The following is a 20,889-nucleotide window of genomic DNA, read 5'->3' as shown; positions in this document are numbered from 1 at the left end:
GTCTTGTTTATTCCTAATACACTGCATTGGGATCATGACCTCTTTAAAATATAAAGTGCCCTGTCACTACAACCTCCCTGTGCCCAATCGTCCCCTTAAAATCAAGGGCAGAATCAATGCCGTTAGCCAGCTTCTCATTCTTAGGTTTTTATAAGCTTGTTTTGTAAGTTCTCATTCTTAGGTTTTTATAAGCTTATTTTGTAAGTTAGCTAAACTAAATTGAAACAGCTATGATCTGGTAAATCCTTATCACGATTGTCAGTCTGTACGCTCTGCCAAAGATATTTTTAGGGAGTGAAATGCCACAATGTATAGTTTTTACATTTAAACAATCAGGTGGCATTGCGTGTTTTTGCTTTTCACAAAGCCCAGCAGACTGATGAGTGTGTCAGCCAGTACACAACAACGGAGATCATGCCTATGTTCCTAGGGTCCTATGTTCCCAGGGCATGTGTGTCTCTTGATATAAATTAATATTGTAAATGATTGGTAAGCACTATCTTTGCAGTTCAAATAGAACAAGAATGAAGGAAGATGCATGTTTGAAATGCAGCAAACTCTGTTCAGCCACTGTGGCTATATAAATGTCAAGAAACATGTCTTGCCCGCAAATTGAAGGGCGTATTGACGAGTATAACATCAGTAGGCTATAAGCTGTTGGAGATTTCAACATATTGACCCAAGAAAATAGTCTAGCCAACTAGGTGAACCTGGAAATGTTGAGTACACCAAAGCTTTATTGCAGAAATGTGAAGTAAGGGTCCCCAGTATACATAAACTGCTGGATTCTAATTTGCACAATGTTGAGCAATTTGCATAATTAGAATTATTAGCTTAATCGTCCTTTTTGACCACATAATTTACACTGTATGGCCAATTTCTACAATATGTGAGTGGTTTTAGAAGTAGCTAATTTTATTACATATTTTCATTTATTTAGGCAAATTTTGATTACTTTCAGGCATAATTTTAGGTTATTTTTATGGTAAACACAATAATCTTACATTTCAGAATCATGAGTGCTCTTGTGAATGTTGATGCATTGTTTTCAGGGTGTAGTGAAGCTGAATCCCCTTGTGACATTTTTGAAGATTCAAAATTGCTTTTTGGATAAACGATGAATCTTTGTTAGGCTGAATGTTATGCATTTCTGGAGGAAAAAGCAATGAACGTATTTAATATAACTTGAATCCTGCAACTGTACGATACATATTAATGGGCTAGCTCTTCAAGACACCCAATGAGATGACATCACCTAAGGCCTCCATCACCATGTGTGATTAACGAACTATGTACAAATATACAATCTACCGTATTTCCTCAAATAAAAGCTGGGGCCTTTATTTACCTGAACTGCAGAAGGTACCAGGCTTGTATTTGAAGCAGGCTTTTATTAGAGGCAGGTCTTTATTTCTAATTCCATCTGTTTGACAAGTATAATTATTTTAAATAAACAGTTTTAAATGAAAAACCATAGCGTTCCGGTGGATAGAAATCATTAATTTTTTTAAGAAACATTTGCAAAAATATCACTATATACAACAACAGCCAGAAGGGCGACAAAGCAATTTGGGTAGAATGAATCAAACACCACCATTGTGTCAGTTTGAACACTGTAAATGTCCGGGGTATTTATTTCAAATACAGGTACTACGGTATTGCTGGTATATTACAATAAGAGCATACAGTAGTTGCTGGTTTGCAGCACACCAGTATCTGATTAACGTTACAGACGGTAGCTAGCTAGCTTTGTTTCTAGCACCAGACTAACTTGTTTCCTCCCACCTCCAGCTAACTAGCTGTGCTTTGCTCTTGTCAGCTAATCTTGTCAGCTCATTCTTCTGTTTCTTCCAGTATCGGATTCTCCTGGGGTCAATGTCGAAATGTCTCGCAGCTTTTCCTCTGCATACTTTAAAACTCTTTTCGTTTTGTTGTTGAAAAGTCCGTCAACACCAGAGCCCGTCATTCTCTGCTAGCACTAAATGAGACCCGTGTTACATCCAATTTAGCTACTGCTATCTATTGGCACCTGTACGTTACTACAAACTACACTTGGCTGAGTTACACATACAGCCGCATTGACTAAAATAGTAAACAGAAACAGAAAAACAAAGTGTGGAAAAAAGCATGAATATATTGTTGAATCTGTAGGTATTTTGGTAAATTGGTAGAAATGTACATTACAATAAACTTGAATTTTATTTTGACTTAATATTATATGAAAAGCATTTAGGAGATTATCAACACTATTTTTTCCCCGGCCTCAATTTGTCCATGTTGACCACGCCCCCGGCCACTATCAGAGGCCATACTAACTAACAAACTACCGTTTTTTATTTGAGGAAATACGGTATACGTACATGCCATACAAGACAGGCCCCGCAAGTCGCTAGGGCCATGCCCTAATGGCAGAAGGGCTGTCCAGGTTGTTCTGCAAGTCACAAGATCCAATGAGGACCCAGTTAAAACTCCGCCAGACGCAAGAGTTAAAACTGAGTCTGGGCAATCCGGGTCAGCCCGCCAGATGCAAGGCTAACCAAGAGGGCCTCAACTCCGCACCACACAAAGCACACCCTGGCTACCACCTTCAGGCAAACTGCTATTCCTCACAATTAATTAACAAAAGGCGGCCTCATCATCTTCACTATCCTTGTCTGTTCTGTCATCATCTTCTCCAGACCCGTCATCCCTCTCTTTGTGTTCTTGCTGTTGTGTAAGTATGATGCAGCATATACCATCATTACCTTTGCAGGAACAATAACTGGTATTGGCCAGACTTGCAGCTGCACAACTGCACTTTGCTGAGGGGCAAGGTTTCAACCCGGCTTTGCAACCACAGCTGACAACATCTAACAAAGCAGGACTTGAATCCTGGGTGGGCATAACCAGTTCCTCATCTTCCTTTAGGCCCATCTTCTTGTCCCATCCGCACAAAGTGATATCCACAACCGGTGGATCAGGCTGGTCTGCTGCTTTCCATAGCAGCACCTTTAGGTGGGCACGTCTTACATGAAGGCGCATATTGCGCTCTGTAGGAGGTAGTGTCTTCAGTGCTGGGGGCTTTTTGCGCTTTCGGTAAATTTCATACCGGGCTGCATCCAAGGTAAAAGAGTTCCTCTGATTGTACAGAGCCAAAAAGAAAGCCTTTGTTGCTTTTGTGATCTGTAAATCTGTGGCTTCTGCCTCTCCAATACAGTGGAGAAGCTTACCAGGTACGACTCTCATGGTCTTGAGTGCAGACACCTTCCCCTTCCCGACAGGATATGAGATGGTATCACATCCCGAAAGAGCATGCATGGCCAGAATGGAACCACATTGGTCACCCAGATTATGTGCAGTTGTATTTATGCTGAGAACAGTGCCATTCCATTTTTCCATCTGTAGGTTAGTTGTGATACCAGCCTTCCAACACCAATAAACCATAAGCACAAAGACATCTGTGTCATCACTGAGAATGTGAACAGTTGAAGCTCCTTGTCTGACAGCATCTAACATGTAAGATATAAATGATCTGCCTTATCATGAGTGTCAATGCTGTCAGCTTTACTGACCATCATGATCTTACTTCCTACATTGAAAGTACACAGGAGTTCACTCAGCCTTTGTTTGTAGTGGTTGTTTTTCAAGACTTTGTCTCGACTAGGTAGAGGTGTAGTCAATGAGAGCTTGTACTCTGTGGAGCTCTCTCCTGCTCTTCAGTATCTCTCATGGTCCTGGGCAGACACCTGCAAATATCTGTCAAAGATGACAAATGTTTGGGTGTCGTAACAATTAAGCCGACGTCCCATGCTGGCTGCAAGATCTGCCACTGTCCCAGACTATGGCCAAACCACGTGATAAATGAGCTGGGATGCATCCAGAACAACCTCATCTGGTGGCTGGGGATTGCAGACTGGAATTCCGAGCTGCTGGACAAGCACCGACTTATTGCCCTTTCGGAGGCATACATTGTCATCAATGATAGACAAGGGGACTGGGCTAAGCTCAGATTTGAAGAGAGAAGAGAGCTCCATTTTTCCCTGACCTCCCACCATCAACAGTCGAGCAAATAATGACTCAAGGTCACAAGCAACCTTGCCACTGACCTTCATTCCCCTTCTCTGGAACTTCATAGCCACTACCTTAAATGTAAACAAATTTAGGTTATCAACATTCACATCAAAAAGCAAGAGCTCTTGTGATTCTGAAATGTGAGATTATTGTGTTTACCATGAAAATAACCTAAAATTTTGTCTGAAAATAATAAAGAATTTGTCTAAATGTATCCAAATGTGTTATAGAATTACCATTTTGAAGTCTGAAAGTGCCAGAATTGAATTCAGCATCCTTTAAAACCTCTTAAACCCCTCCAATATTGTACAAACTGATCACACAGTGAAAAATCTATTGTCAATCTGGATGATTCTCCTAATTATGCAAATTGTGCTAATTATGCAAATTGATCCACATACGAAAATTAGCATTTAGCAGTTTCTGTATACTGGGGACCCATACTTCACATTTCTGCAATGAAACTTTGGTGTACTCAACATTTCTGGGTTTACAAACTCTATGGGCTGGCTGCTAGACTAAAACATACATTTAACATAAAACTGTTTCCTTAATGTGTAGCTGAACATAGGCACATGGGAGAAGTTAGCCCTCGGGGTTTTTTTGCCAGAAAGGGTCTATATTAACCCAAACCATGATCTTTTCCTAAACCTAACCAGATTTGCTTTGGGGAACTCTGCACGTCATATTTGTATGCTCAGATGCATAATTACCTATAGATACAAAGTAATCCCTATTCTTTAAGTAGGATTCAAACCAGTTTAGTACTGAGCCAGAAAGGCCAACCCAGTTTTCTAATCGGTCCTAGTAATATGTCATGGTTGATCGTGTCAAATGCAGCACTGAGATCAAGTAATACTAAGACTGAAATTTTGCCACTATCTGTGTTTAAGTGGATGTCATTATAAATGCAAAGTCTCTTTTCATAGGTGTTATAATGGACCTGGAGATTAGTTTTTCTCCACCTGCGTTCAGTTTTTTGACACTCTTTTTTCTGTTCTTACCAGTAGGACATTTCTCATGGAGATATTTTCTTACCAGAGACAGTCTGACCTTAGTGGGAGCAATGGCATCAATGACATTTATAATTTTACAATTGAAATTATCTACAAGCTCAGTGACTGAGATCCCAGAGAGGGCAGGTGTGGAGGACTAAAGCTGAATGAATGTGTCACTAGTGTTTTCAATGATTTACCGTTTTCTGATTACCTTTGTTTGGTTATAGTGGGACAGAGATGCTGATGCTTTCATCTAGAACATGTTATAACAACAGGGGCTGTACTTGATATTCAGAACATTAATATAGCAGTAAATACCTGTTTTCTATGTAAAAATATAGTGGAGTAATGGTGTCCTGAGCAGAGAATGAAGTCACACTCCCTCTGTGTGTATTGTAATGCAAATTTCTCTGTTCTTTGTTTTGATAGCTGGCCAGCTGACATGACCACCTTGTGCGTCGGTTTTTGACAGTTGGGGTACGCTCTGTGAAAGCCACATGGAGTCAATCCCAGACCACTATTTTTTCTGACTATCAAGTACAGTCTCTTTAAACATTCTAATTTCTTAAGTGTAATAAAATATGAAATATTTGATGATGTTTTTATCATATAAAATATTGTATTATCTTTATATTGATGTAAAGTTTGAATATATTGAATGAAAGTCTGAATATATTGAATGAAAGTCTGAAATTGGAATCTGACGTAATTGTCTGCCGCCGTCTTGTGTTTTTGTTGTGATTAATCCTAACCAAAGTGTGACACTATGAGCAAATCAGCAAGAAATCTGGTGTCAGCAATTTACAGCAATGAAGAGATTATTAACACACTGGCGAATGCATGCCAAAACACTGGTAACGGTAACCGTATCCAGTACCGTTCTCCTAATGAAGACATTTATTCACTTTTTCATCGTGGAATAAAAGGAACCTCTTTGGTCAGGCAGGTCCCTTTCACAAGTCAACATGCCTTTCATTCAATATATTCAGACTTTCATTCAATATATATAGACCTTCATTCAATATATTCAGACTTTCATTCAATATATTTAGGGTTCATTCAATATATTCAGACTTTCATTCAATATATTCAAGGTTCTTTCAATATATTCAGACTTCCATTCAATATATTCAGATATTCATTCAATATATTCAAGGTTCATTCAATATATTCAAACTTTACAAATATATATAATAATTTCCTAAATGGCATAACGTTATATATATATATATATATATATATATATATATATATATATATATATATATATATATATATATATATGATGGGACCATCAGTTGTGTTGTGCAGCAGTCAGGTTGATACACAGCCGACAGCCCTATTGGGCAACTGTTAGAATTCATATTATGGCAAGAACTAATCAGCTAAGTAAAGAGAAACGAGTGGCCATTATTACTTTAACAAATGAAGGTCAGTCAGTCCGGAAAATTGCAAAAACTTTGAATGTGTCCCCAAGTGCAGTCGCAAAAACCATCAAGCGCTACAACGAGACTCACATGAGGACCACCACAGGAAAGGAAGACCAAGAGTCACCTCTGCTGCTGAGGATAAGTTCATCTGAGTCACCAGCCTCAGAAATCGCAAATTAACAGCAGCTCAGATTAGAGACCAGATGAATGCCAAACTGAGTTCTAGCAGCAGACACATCTTTAGAACAACTGTTAAGAGGAGACATGATCAAAATCAGGCCTTCATGGTCAAGAAGCTGCTAAGGAGAGGCAACAAGCAGAAAAGATTTGTTTGGGCCAAGAAACACAAGGAATGGACATTAGACCAATGGAAATCTGGGCTTTGGTCTGATGAGTCCAAATTTGAGATCTTTGTTCTCTACTCTAATTCTGTCTTTTTAACATGCATTCAAAAACCCTGTTGAAACAGCCTCTATAAATAATCCAAGGGTGACTGAACTGTTATTTCCTGGTTTAAGATGTGCTATGGTTAGGGAGCAGCTGTGGATACCTAGGTGTATTATATTGATGACTTTCCAATATTCACCAAACTGTCCCCCAATCTAACCTCTAAGTGGTTATTTAAGCTTCAGGAGATGAGACTAAAATTGGATTTGACATTTCCCATGTCAGTGTATTAGCATTTCACTGGCGACCCAAACTGATTTGTGAGGTCTGTTCTCCGTTCATTCTCCTTGAATAAGCCATCTGCAAATGACAACTTGTTAAATAAATTAAATGTTGATTAGACTGGCCCACTGTTGCCGTGTGAATATGAAAGACTTGAATTGCTTTCTACCTCATTACCCTGTCACATTTCACTATTGATTATTTCCACATGGGAGATCTTACTGTATTCAAGATGGTGGAATCCTGACATTTCAAAAAAAATATACATTTAGCAAGCAGGTGCAAATGAGTTTCTTTTATTTTGGGAAGAGAAAAGCCTTGTTTTCAGTTATTTCCAAGTAATTGCTGTGTTTCTACCAAGTCTTATGCAAATTAAGGATGACAGATGTGTAGTTGATAATTACTTGCCATAGAGTTCATGTCATGAGTGAACTACAAAGGATGTGCTTAGTCAAACATAAGATGTAATATTGGCTCTGCAACAGTCACCACTTTGGAGCCCTAATGTTCTACAAAGGCTCCAGGTTCAATCCCACTGGAAACTGTTTTCTCCATTGCCGTTTTGTCTTATTTATTTGACTTTGATCCATATACACTACTGGTCAAAAGTTTAAGAACACCCCAATTTTTCCAGGTTTTTATTGAAATTCATGCAGTTCAATGTCTTATTGTACTCTGAAATGAAAGAATAGAACAATTTAAGTTAAAAAAGAAATCATGGAATCAATTTATTAACCAAAATGTATTCTACATTTTTGACTCATCAAAGTAGCCCCCTTTGGCAGATCTAACAGCTGAACACACTCGTGGCATTCTTTCTACAATGGAAATCAAATATTCTTCAGAAAGTTCTTCCCAACTCTGTTGCAGAAGTTCCCATAAATGTGTGGCACTTGTAGGTTGCTTTGTTTTCACTTTTCTGTCCAGTTCATCCCAAACCAGCTCAATGGGGTTTAAGTCTGGTGACTGTGCTGGCCGCTCCATGTTTTTAAGCTTACCATCTTGTTCTTTTTTGCTAAGGTAGTTCTGGCATAGCTTGGACTTATGTTTTGGGTCATTTTGTTGCTGTAGGATGAACCCCTGACCAACTAAGCGCATACAAGAGGGTACTGCATGGCGCTGCCAAATGCTGTGGTAGCCGTTTTGGTTCAGGGTGCCTTTCACTCTGTACAAATCACCGACCCTGGATCCAGCAAAACAGCCCCAGACCATCACGCTTCCTCCTCAACGTTTGACAATTGTCACACACTGAGGAACCATCCTTTCGCCTACTCGACGGCGTACAAAAATCCTGCGTGATGAACCGAAGATTTCAAATTTTGATTCATCAGTCCATAGCACCTTCTTCCAGTCTTCAGTAGTCCATTGACAATGTTTCTTGGCCCAGGCAAGCCTCTTTTTCTTATTCTGACGTCTTAGCAATGGTTTTCTTGCTGCAACTTGATCTATCAAACCTGCAGCTCGAAGTCTTCTCTTTACAGTTGAAACTGAGACTTGCTTATTACGACCACTATTAAGCTGTGCTTGAAGCTGTTGTCCTGTGAGCTGCCTATCACGCTAGCTGTTGACTCTCAGAAACTTGTCTTCTGATTCTGTTGTGGCTTTCCCCCAGTTTCAAGTGCCTTTTGATGGTGAACAATACTGTACTCACTGACACCTTAACTTTCTTTGCAATTTGGCAATGGCTTTTCTGCAGTACAATACTGTTCAAATAATGCTCACGAGGGTACAGTACCACAGTGTGTTCCAACAATACTTTTATACAAACAGAGGGGGTTGTAAGTAATCCAGACCAGTTGGAACACCTGTGGGAATTGGGAACACCAACTTTCAAAGCTTGATCAACTTCCATTGCTGCAGAACAGCTTTAAGTTGTTAACCCATTTCTTGTTCCCTGAAAAAGGCCTTTTTGTAAAATTTTGAATTATTTTTCAGTTTTGGGTAACCTTTTTTTTTTAACCTCAGGCAATTCACCACTTAAATTATGTGAATGTACAACAATGTACAGTGTTGACATTTAGCATCTAGTCTTGACATTGTCAGAGATCAGCTCAGCACAGCAGGGAGTGGGGGGTGACAATACCAATCCTCCCACAAGAGGCATAAGAGTTCCAAATAACAATTATACAACAAGTAGATCCAACCAGACAATCTGATTGGTCAACTAGACATTTAGAACGTGCTCAAATCTGCATAACAGCATACCCAGAGTCATTTGAGCAAACCAGGCTCATCACTAAAATTATTACTCCTCCATTTCCATGTTAACATTACAGAGTCGAATCAACAAGTGTTGTTGAAACATTTGTGTTCATGAAAATACATCAGGAACCACAATGAAACACACCGAAACTCTCCAACATATTTAAATAAAGTGATACATCAGGGTCAACGACTACATTTTTCTTACTGGAAATGTTTAGATCACATCAGCTGTGCTGGTGACACTGTGCTATGTGAAAAAATAGCTTGCTACATCAGAATTTTGCAGGCGTACTGGAGCTAAATCTGTCGATGGAAAAAATATCTTTTCAGCAGATATCCTAGTTATGACAAGATGAGCTAGCAAAGCAGTTTTGTGTTAATATTTGCGGTATGTATTCAGTATGGGAAATCCCACGACCTTGAAAAAGCTAACGGTAGCTCAAGTTGACTGGCTGACTGAACAGGGAGGGACCAGAAATCGTCTTTGTTGCTTGAATTTCGCGGACATATAGTAGCTAAATCTATCCATGGAAAAAACTTTTTTTTTTTAAGAGATAACTTAGTTCCAACATGATTGAGCTGGCAAAGCAGTTTTGTGTTATTTGTATATTCAGTTTATATTCAGTTTGGAGGGACTAGAAATTGTGTTACTTTTTCATTTTGAGAGCAAATCGCCCCACAATATGAATACAGTTTGATTATAACCTTTATTTTGTTGGTAACCGTGGTTGGATAATCGCAATACTACACAAAAGAGTGTGATTTAACATCATATTGTAGGCATTTCACTGTCGCATCACTGTCTCTGCCAATAATGACATTCTTCTTGTGTATTATTGCTTAAATGAACACTCAGAATCATTTGTTTTCAATGGCCCCCTTTCCAAATGTTTTAGATAGATAGATAGATAGATAGATAGATAGATAGATAGATAGATAGATCATGCACTAACTATCTCATCTTGAGAATAAAAAGCCTCACAAAAAGCGTTCACTTACTGCAGTCCTGAGCTCTCTAAAGGTTAGGGGCAAGGGCCCCTCGGGGAATAAGAGTCCCTGTGTCATATCTCATCAGAGAAGCCAAAAGCTTAAACTGTCTGGGTAGTTCATTTCGAGCGGGGAGTTCCATCGCACATTGACTGCCTTTTTCTCAGCCATCCTCTGTTTTAATACACACAGATCATTTTGCCCTTCACGCCTGAGAAGAGAAAAAGTGCAAGTTAAGTCACAGTGATCATGTAGTCGAGTGCAACTTACTCCACTGAGAGTTTCCTCTCCCTCCATTTTAAATGCTGTTAATGCAAATCAAGTGGGAGTGGGGGACTAAGTGCAAAGATGTGAGATGAATAGCAATACCTACCATTTAATATAAAAACCCTCTCTTCTTTTTAACCCACTACACTGATGGTCATCTACAATCTGTGAACCAGACTTAGGGCCCTATCTTGCACTCAGCGCAATTGCATTTGTACACCGACGCATATATCATTCCTATTTTGCACCTGACGCACAGCGGACTTTTCCCTGCACAGATGCACGTCGGTAAATTAGGGAACGTATTTGCGCTCCCGGGGGTGGATCAGCGAAAAGAGGAGGCGTGTTCATGCACAAACGTTCCCTGGTGCTATTTTGCAGTTTCAGAAAACAATTCCGCCACAGACCAGGAAAAACCTGGTCTAAAGTCAGTGGCGCTAGTCTAAAGTCAGTGGCGCATTATTCAGATGCTATTTTAGGGGCGCATGCTCGGCCATAACGCGGATACACCTTGCTTCCCTCATCTACACGGACGCAGCAGTTCCCATTTTTGCAAACCATACATAATTACAAGGAAAAATATTACTGAAAATGCGCTTCAGGTGTTTGAATAGATCAGCAGGCACTTTACAGTACAGTCCTCAAAAAGTCGCAGCATTCTTTGTGGTTTGTTGTGTTTTACACATTTCCATGAATCATGGATGTGTTGATGACATAAATGAGGAAATATTAGATGACTTAAGGAGACGTGATGTTGAAATACGGCGGGATCTGGTCCGGGAGTAATGCGCGATGCGCTCCTGGTGGAGCGGGTGGACGGAGATGGAGTGGGGGGGAGGAGGAAGGGGCACAACAGGAGCAGGTGGTGCGTTTGGAGGCCCACGCTCCATGGCTGCAGCAATCCTCTCCAGACTTGAGGAGATGTGCCCGAGAACACAAAAAAAGCAACATTGCCACCCGGCCATGATGCATCCTGGACAGCTCCCGCTGGCATGCGCCAGGCAAATCCGCCGTCATAATAGCAATCCGCCATGGAACAAGCGCGCCTGCTCTTAAAGGGAACGTGAGATGACGCTCTGATTGGTTTATTGCATGTTATGCCCAAACCACACCTAGCTATTTCAGACCAACCCATCAACCCATCAGTGTTCCATGATATTTGAATACCATTTCTGTGTCTTATTTTTCAGCTAGCCTCCTCAGTTCTGGGTTGACTGGTTCTCAATAAGGGGTTTGCACGTCCACTCCCTGGACTGATCTGGCCTCTATCCCACTATCCTCGCATGATGAGCCCTAGAACGCTTAGACCCTTGGCATGTGTATCTGTTGGATTAGTGTAAGTGGTTTCTTTTCCTCCAAAAAGCTAGACCACTTTGTGCCATCAATGCATTTCATCTGCAGTTGAACTAAGACCACTGGGTAACTGTACGTGGTTAAGCATGTGACCCACAATAAACCATGTTGCTGACATTGCATCTCACAGAAGCGTAGTTATCATTAGGGTTGGGCATTGTTTGGATTTTAATGATTCTGATTCCAATTCCGATTCTTCCTTTCGATTCCGGTTCTTATCGATTCTCAATTCAGATTCTTTGAGAGGTGGAGTTGAAACGGTTCACATGCTTATTTCCAGAGGTGTCAAGTAACAAAGTACAAATACTTCGTTACCTTACTTAAGTAGAAATTTTGGGTATCTCTACTTTACTGGAGTAATTATTTTACAGCAAACTTTTTACTTCTACTCCTTACATGTTCACGCAATTTTCTGTACTTTCTACTCCTTACATTTTAAAAATAGCCTCGTTACTCCTATTTCAGTTTAGCTTGTTTACATTCTGGCTTGTCATCGTTCAAAAAAACACACAAAAAAACCCTAATACGGCACCGTTGCCTTAATTACCGTTATCTACCGGACCGAATAGCAATGCGGATTTCCGTGCCTTATTTAGGCGCTACTTAAATGCCTGCGCTTCTCTCTGATGCTCCGAAAACGGACGTTAGAGGGAACTGAAACATCGCCGCACAGGACGCTAGTTAACGCTACACCTGACAGCAGGTAACGTTAGCCTACCGCTAGCTAGCAGCTGGAGTAAACACGGTTAAAATGCTGACAGCTAAACAGTGTAAAAGTGTGTCTGTATTTCACTGGAGAGGATTGTAACACCAGACTGTAGCTGCCGTTGTCTGAAAAACAACAGACTCAGCCTGAAATAAGTTATTGTTATAAGTTATTGTTATTAAATTTTTAATTAATCATTTAAATTTGACCCTATGGCCTTAGCAATACACAAGCCGTTATTTAATGTCGCCTTGTGCTCCTTTTTTTTAGATCAACTTTTTGTTTTATATTTTTGAACATACAGAACAGACAAATACAATTGAACAAGGTGCTCCATTTTTGTGGAGGTGGGGTAGTGCACTATGCCCCTGTGGGGCGGGTTAAGCTTTTGTCCTTAATGGCATTTTTTCCCCCTTACATTACTTTTACACGTTTTGAAACCGGTACTTTTACACTTGAGTAAAAAGCTTGCGATGATACTTCAACTTCTACAGAAGTCTTTTCAAACCCTACTATCTATACTTTTACTTGAGTAATGAATGGGAATACTTTTGACACCTCTGCTTATTTCACAAATAAGAGGAAAGTTTTATTTCGATTCAGTGGTGGTTTGCAGTTTGACGGGGCTTTTTCAACGTAAAATAAAGCCACACTGGAGCGCCGCTTGCTGTGCTCCATGGCTGCACCACAACAAGCGCCTGACCGCTATGGAAACCAAAACTTGCGCATGTTAAATTTGGAATCCATGATCAGATTTGAAACCAAATCCGCCAGACGATTCCAAACGATTCCAATAAAGAAATGATTCAGTAATCTTTGAAACGATTCCAATTAGGAATCGGTTCTCGATGCCCAAACCTAGTTATCATAGCTCTAGAGGGAACACAACTTTGTAAGAGAAAGGAAGGGCTTCTGTCTGTTAGATGCTCACTAATTCACATTACACACAGAATATCATGCAGTGCCTTGCATTGACTGTGTGCAGAGGCTAATGCTTTGATGTTTTTTGGTGATGACTGTCTGTTGTGTTTGCATCACCTGTGATAATCATCAATGTTGTTGCTCCTTACTACCTGCACATACGTATGATACACAAAGGGACAGATGAAGCAGAACCTTCGTCAGTCTATAACCAACAATGTAGGTTTTGTAGTGGTGGTGTTGACTTTGACCCCATTTACACTTTCAAGGGCTTTGTACAAAATTCAGAAGATGTTTAATAGACTAAGTCACACTTATAACCACGTATATACTGTATGCTTCTCTGTTGGCCAGATTACTATCACAGGCTACAAATCAGAAGCTGTTTGGTAAGGGACCGTTCGGTATGTTATGGAATGGACCACCGGAGGAAAATAGGGGAGGGTCATGTCTTTTTAATCTTTGCTGGGGGGAAGGTCACCCAACATTTTTTACAATGGGAGGAGGGGGTCACCCAACTTTTGTATTCATGAAAAGAGCAACATTTCAAAGTGGCTTGTTTGGTGCATATTTTTCCATGTAGCTCTCAGTCTCGGCCCCTCATCAGCACCCTACCAGATGGGTCTGACTGCATACGTGGAGTTTGCTGGGGGCAAGAGGAGCACTGCCTCCCTGGTGGCTGAAACGGGTAATTTAAAAAAATGAATGGAATAATTACATTTGGCATGACCAGATATTTTATAAATATTTTAAAGAACACAAAAGAAATGGTAGTAGGTAATACATCTGATTTCATATACTGCTTTAGTTTAAAAAGTTAAAAAAATATTACCTGGCTGATGATGGGAGCAGCAGGACGCAAAAAAACAAAAATTACTGTAGCACTATCTGGACATCTTGCCATGCCAACATTGCAATAAAGGTTTCCTAAATGCCATGTATATACATTTGATGTCAGCTGATTGTGCGTTTTGTGTAGATTTGGACTTTTATACGTTTATTCCACTTTGTTTAAATGGCGAAGTGGAGAGGCCTTGTTCACCTGTTTGGTATGGAGCTGGCTGGTGAATGTGACACGCGTAGGCTGGATGCATCGTGACACTTTTTGTGGCTCTACTGATCGCTGTGGATTACTTTTTTTCGTGTCATTGGATTACGGCAAAATACGGGTCTTTTTTTCTTAAAGTGTCTTAATGTTTTATGGTGTGATTGCACTTTGTTTGGAGAGGCATCTCAACAGACTGTAGGTCAAACACTGATTGTCCACTGTTACATTTTAGTTGAATTATTCCTCCACCGTCTGTCTATTGTGTTCCAAGACAGCCGTGCCGCGATTGGCGATTGATTATTACCCATGTGTGCTTTGTTGAATGGTCTCAATGTTTTATAGTTTTATTTCATGTGAATACTACTAGAGGAGTAACTTAGTATTTGAAGTAATGCAGTAATGCAGGAAGTGTGCATTTAGTTTCCATGCTTATTGTGTTTCCACAACAATGTTAGTGAGTAAATCTACTGAAATGGCCACCACACCATAACAGAGGAGTGGGATGTGTAAGATGAGAAAGCAGAGGTTAAGCTTTGTATCTCATAGCTGTAAAAAAAAAAAAAAAAAAAAAACAGTACAGAAGGCATAAAATGTTGGGGAGGGTCATGCCTCTTTTCCTAATCATTTTGGAGGGTCATACAAAATGTATTGCCGGCGAAGGAAGGGTCAAGTCTTTTCTGACGAAAGATTCCAAAACTCCTCCGGTGGCCCCTTAAATAAATAACGAACAGTCCCTGAGTGACAAAAATGCCAGAAGAAGAATAACTTCAGCAGGTTAGATCCATTGATACAGTTATTGCTCTGACCACTGAGGGTGACGAAAAGTCATGGTGGCAAGTCTGATGGCATGGTTGTGACAACAATGACCTCTCCCTCAACACAGATATGACCAATGAGATGAAGGGGAAGAGACTTTGCCAACTGCTGACAATCACCCAGTAGCCTCTAAAGTTGTATCATAGAGAGCATCTTGACCAGCTGGATCACTGTGTGGTATGGAAACAGCACAGCCAATGGACCGCAGACGTCTGCAGAGAATGGTAAGGACTGATAAGGAAATCATCAGGACACCCCTAATATCGCTGCAGGACATCTACCACCGCAGACTGCAGAGAGAGCCGGTAGGCCACATTCACACACACTCAGGCAATCCTCACGCAGTCTGCCAAAAAGCAAGTGTGTCCATACATTTTCAATGGGGGTAGTGCGTTTAGACAAAACCACAGCAGCCTGTAGTGAAAATTTAAGACAGATTAAGCTTTTGGAGTTTGGAACCCAACGTCACCTTGCGGTGGCCAATCTTGAACCGGCGATCAGTCTTGTCAGTCTGTTGACAGTAAACCACAAGAAAGTTAAAACGAAACACAAGCACTTAAAGGTGCTCTAAGCGATGTTGGGTGATGTTCTTGTTGACGTTTGAAGTATTGTCAAACAAAACGGAGGCTAGCTCGTCCCTCCCTCCTCCTCATCCTGTCCCCTCCCTTCTGCGCACTAACCCCCCAACCAGAAACCCCAAATCCTTCTTGTCGGTTATTGGCTGGAAGTTTGTCATGTTTAGTGGTGCAGGTTGGCGCAGTTTGTTTTTGTTGCCGTTTGTGGAGCCTGGGCTGTCCACAGAGACGGCTTTTTTTTTTTTTTTTTTTACAGTGTGTTCAGGGGACAGGCAGCTAGTGGATACTGAGGAGATGTTTGCTGTATGGGACAAAAAATGTTGTAGCCTAAAAAACGCGTGACATCACTTAGAGCACCTTTAACTGCCCAGTAGTTTGTGTAACTGTTTCCTTCAACAAGCTCCAGCAAAAAGCACTCCATTCTGCATAAAATAAAAGTAGCATTCAAGTGTGGATGGAAATTTGCAGAGCTATAAATGATCTGATTGAAAACAATAATTGAGAAATATAAAGTCCACTTGTGCCACATTAGGGCTTAAAGAACAAAAGACGTCACACACATGGGCCGTTAAAGTGAGTCCCCCACACCATTGCACAACCATCTGGTGAATCGCCGGATCACTTGCTTAGGTCTGAATACACCCATATGCCCTCTGGCAGGATGTACAGAAGTGTGAAATGCAGATCATCTAGACCAAGACACAGCTTTTATCCTAAGGCCATCAGACTGATCAACAAATCTAATCAACTGCCAAGACAGGACCAAGACACACACACACACACACACACACACACACACACACACACACACAGGATTGATTGACATTTTGATAGGTGGATGAAATAATCAATAATCATTAAAGAGGAAAATATTAATTGCATTCTCTAGACTGGCAGATCGCTGCTGTGTCCCTGTCAGGCTCAGTTTCAAAAAAGTATGCCGTTGTACAAAACAGCCCAATTAAGCCTAGAAGTTTATCTCCTAGGAGAGATGAACCTTTAGATATGTCTTACATAGGAAATAACATCCTGTGCATATGAGATAACATCTTATACATAGAAGATACACTTTTAGGTTTTTGCTAACATTGCCAGCAAGAAAATTAAAAATTCACATTGCTTCTCAGGGCTTCCATAGAGCTGTGAACAGGGCTCTCGTTCAAGCCACTCTGTCACTCATTGATCATTAGTTATTGCACTGGTTAGGGATCAGATAAACAATATGACAGCTTAGTGTTCCTTCTGTATGATTACATGTGTTGAAATAGCTAGAGCTGTTTTATGGGACAGGTAGCATGACAGTACATTTCAGTCAAATGGCAGTGTAAGGTAAACTATGATGATGAAAACAAAGCCAACTAGAACTGCTTGCAGTTATGACGGGGTCTAAGCCTCCCCGGCGCGAGTTCCCCCTGGCGCAAGTCACCCCTGATGACACGCGGAGCAAAAGCGGAGCCTGTGAAAGGAGAAGCCAAAGCATGACGGTGGTGAGGAAAAAGTCAGGAAATTTCACGAGCTCCAAAGTGTGTTCATTGAGTAAAAAGGCCAAAACGCTTCTACCTCAATTATAGCGCCCCCTAAAGGCCGATCATCACCAAGTTTGGTGTAGAGAAGCAGAGTGGCATGTCAAACAATAATCTCATGTTTTGTGATGATAGCATTTACTGCGGCAGAGATATTGCCATTGCAAATTTCCCATTTAAATGCATTGAGTTATTTACCAAAACGCGTCTACGTTTATTATAGCGCCCCCTAATGGCCTAAATTTAGCCTCGGAGTGGGATGTCGAACGATAATATGAAGTTTTGCTCTGATACCTATTAATTTGGCCGAGATATGCTAAAGTTTGTGTTTTGTGGCTAGCTATGAAAATTTGTTTGGTTGTAAATTTCGCATAGTTTAACATAGCAAAATTCTTTTGATAACTTTTGGTCAGGTCCATCTGGCAACGCTACGTCCCAGGTTTTGTGCAGATCGATCGCATAGCCTAGGAGGAGTTCGAAAAAATTGGTTTTGCACATTGCGCGATATTGCGAAAAAACTTTGTAGCATAGTTATCAGATTCAGCTCGATTCTAATGTGCAATGTGTAATGTGGGAGTTATAGGCAAAAACAGGTTTAACATCATTATAGCGCCACCTAGTGGTCCGTATGTGTATTTTTTGCTATGTGAGGTCCATTAACCATTGTACACCTACACAGTAAATTTGAAGTTGCTCACATTAGTGTAAGTGGTGAATCCAAACCTGGGTCCCATAGGCTCAAGGTACTTGCAGGGATCTGGACCAGTCCTGAAAATGGCAACCCCCCACCATGTATGGTTTAGGCTGTAGTGGAACTTTTAGGTGGAGAAAAATAAGAATAATCCTTAGGAAAACAATAGGGTTCCACAGCTCCGCTGGATCTGTGAACCGCGTTGCGTTCCCAGCCCCCTCGGGCTTGCACCCCTTATTAGGAAAGGGAAAAGGCCTAAATGACATCAACAACCTAAAAGAAAAACTCTCTCAAGTCTATTTAGCTGTCATGTATTCCAATGTGGGCACAGGATCAATAGATATAGACAATGAAAAAGTAGTCTAACAGGACATCACTGGTCAGGATAATTGAGGTCAGTGAGCCATCACACACCTCACTGTGACTTTGAGAGGAATCAAGTTAATTAACAGTTAATTCTCCCGTCGGGAAGGTAAGAAGGACAAATCGGGTAGGCCATGGTATACTTGTATTTGCCACCAGTGACTGCCTAAACAAGCCTGGTTAGGTTGAGTCAGCCCTCATTTATAAAAATGACATGTCATGGTGTGTGGTGGTTGACCTGCTCCCACCTGACAGCAAAGACCATAAAACAAACAATACAATTTATATGTTTAGCTTTAAAGTTATATTCCTTAAGATTTTCATTATTTAATGATTATCAATGATTATAATAATTAATACATTATTTGCATTCAATAATTTCCTCTCCATAAAGTAGCTTTCACTGGTAGGCTGCATTCACACCAAATCAGGCGCTGCAGAAATTAGCGCAGGGTTGTGGAGCAGTGTGGGAGTGTCACTTATGGCCCATTTGTGTTTCCATCGTGTTTCCCAATCCATTGTGTTTTGTCTAATCACCGGTAGGTTACGTGATTGATAGTCTCGCATTGCCAGATGCATCTCCACAGCGCTGTGGGGTAAGAACTGGCTACACCTCACATGGATTAAACCAATCACAATCGTCTTGGGCGGTGCTAAGCTCTAAACACAGTGTCGGTGGCTCTTGTCTTGGTGAAAGATTTGCACCTCGCAAAAGAAAACGGCACATTAAATATTAAATGAAGTTAACTGTTCACACAATACAGTAACAGTGAGCTATTTAAATTAACTGGATACTGGGCGCATGTGAAGCTCACCTGAGAGCGGGTTTGGTTCCGACCTGCGACCCTTTGCTGCATGTCATTCCCCCTCTCTCTCCCCTTTCATGTCTTAGCTGTCCTGTCAAAAATAAAGGCCTAAAAACAATCTTTAAATTAGCTGGATACATGGTTAATCGTAATTTGCTCTTACCAGTGTATCGCCGTGTGTACTTTGTCCACAGCAATCACACCAAACGTCCCAGCTAGAGAGTAAATGCTGTAGACATATTCCTAGTAAATCTTTACAATCATTCCCCAAAAGAACCAAGCAGGCCTGCCTTATTTCATGAACCAAATTTTGTTCAAAACTTGCCATTTTCAGCGTGTAGCTTCCTAGATCGAAGTTTGTTCCTGTAGCGAACAGAGTTTGGGAACGGCAACACACAAAAAAGCAGAAGATGATGGACATCCAGACTACATTATTGGCCACCGCAGCGTGACGTTGGATTGCGTTTCTCCAAAAGTTGATTCCGTTTCAACTTTTCACCGCAGGGCCGCTGTATATTTTTTTCGCCAACCCCTGTGGTCCCCACTGCCACAGCCTTAAGTCACTACCCACATTCAAATGAATGGGAGGACTGCCGTTTTCACCGCAATGCCTGATTTGGTGTAAATACACCCTTAATGGCCATTCCTGTGCGGGATTTACATAGCCTTTTCACAGACAAAACATTCACAGAAACTTCTACATGCATGTACTATGTTACTGTAATTTTATCTCAGATGGAAGCCTTGTTGTTTACTGATAGGACTCTACAACAGAACATTTGCCACACAAAAATATTACATTTTGCTTTTAACGTCTGCTGCTGCTTCACATTAAAAGTATTCATCGGGCGAACCACAGGGTGGCTTTTATTGCAAAGCTCCCACAGGGCTCTCAATGTATTTGTCATCAAAATAAGTGCTGACTGTTATTGATCTGTTGAAATGTGTCCACAAAACAAGACACAAAAAACAGTTTTTTGTAAGTGTTTCTGTCAGCATATCAGGTTTAACAAACAACTAATTACTGTGCTGTTGGAAAACTACTAACAGTAATTACTGACTTTTTTAAATATCCTTTTCGTCCACGGTTTGTTTGTTGCGTTGATTCTGTTGCATTTTTGACAAAGTAACTGCTCAAGGTGTGCTTGCTGGCCTCTGTGGTTGATGCATTTGTGTTTTTAGTAGTAAAACACATGTGCCATTACCATCAGTAACCATGGGTGTCACCGAAGTATTATAATGTAGGACTCGTAAAATTGTATTGCTAGTCCATTTTTTTGTGGTTACACTCTGTTCAGCTGCTCAAATAAGGAATGTTGTTCTAACTTATGCAACTAAATCGACTATTCCTGAACAAGTCAATGCTATTTTAGGATTTAAGGCTGATTGCTGGGGAGCATGTAACTCACAGCTGCCAGATGCCGTTTACGCCACTCACGTCAGATACAAACAGTGAAAATGTAGGGCTTAGATTACATAAC

Source organism: Perca flavescens, chromosome 11, assembly GCF_004354835.1.
Source record: "Perca flavescens isolate YP-PL-M2 chromosome 11, PFLA_1.0, whole genome shotgun sequence".
Classification (NCBI taxonomy): domain Eukaryota; kingdom Metazoa; phylum Chordata; class Actinopteri; order Perciformes; family Percidae; genus Perca; species Perca flavescens.
Note: the sequence above shows the minus strand (reverse complement) of the source record.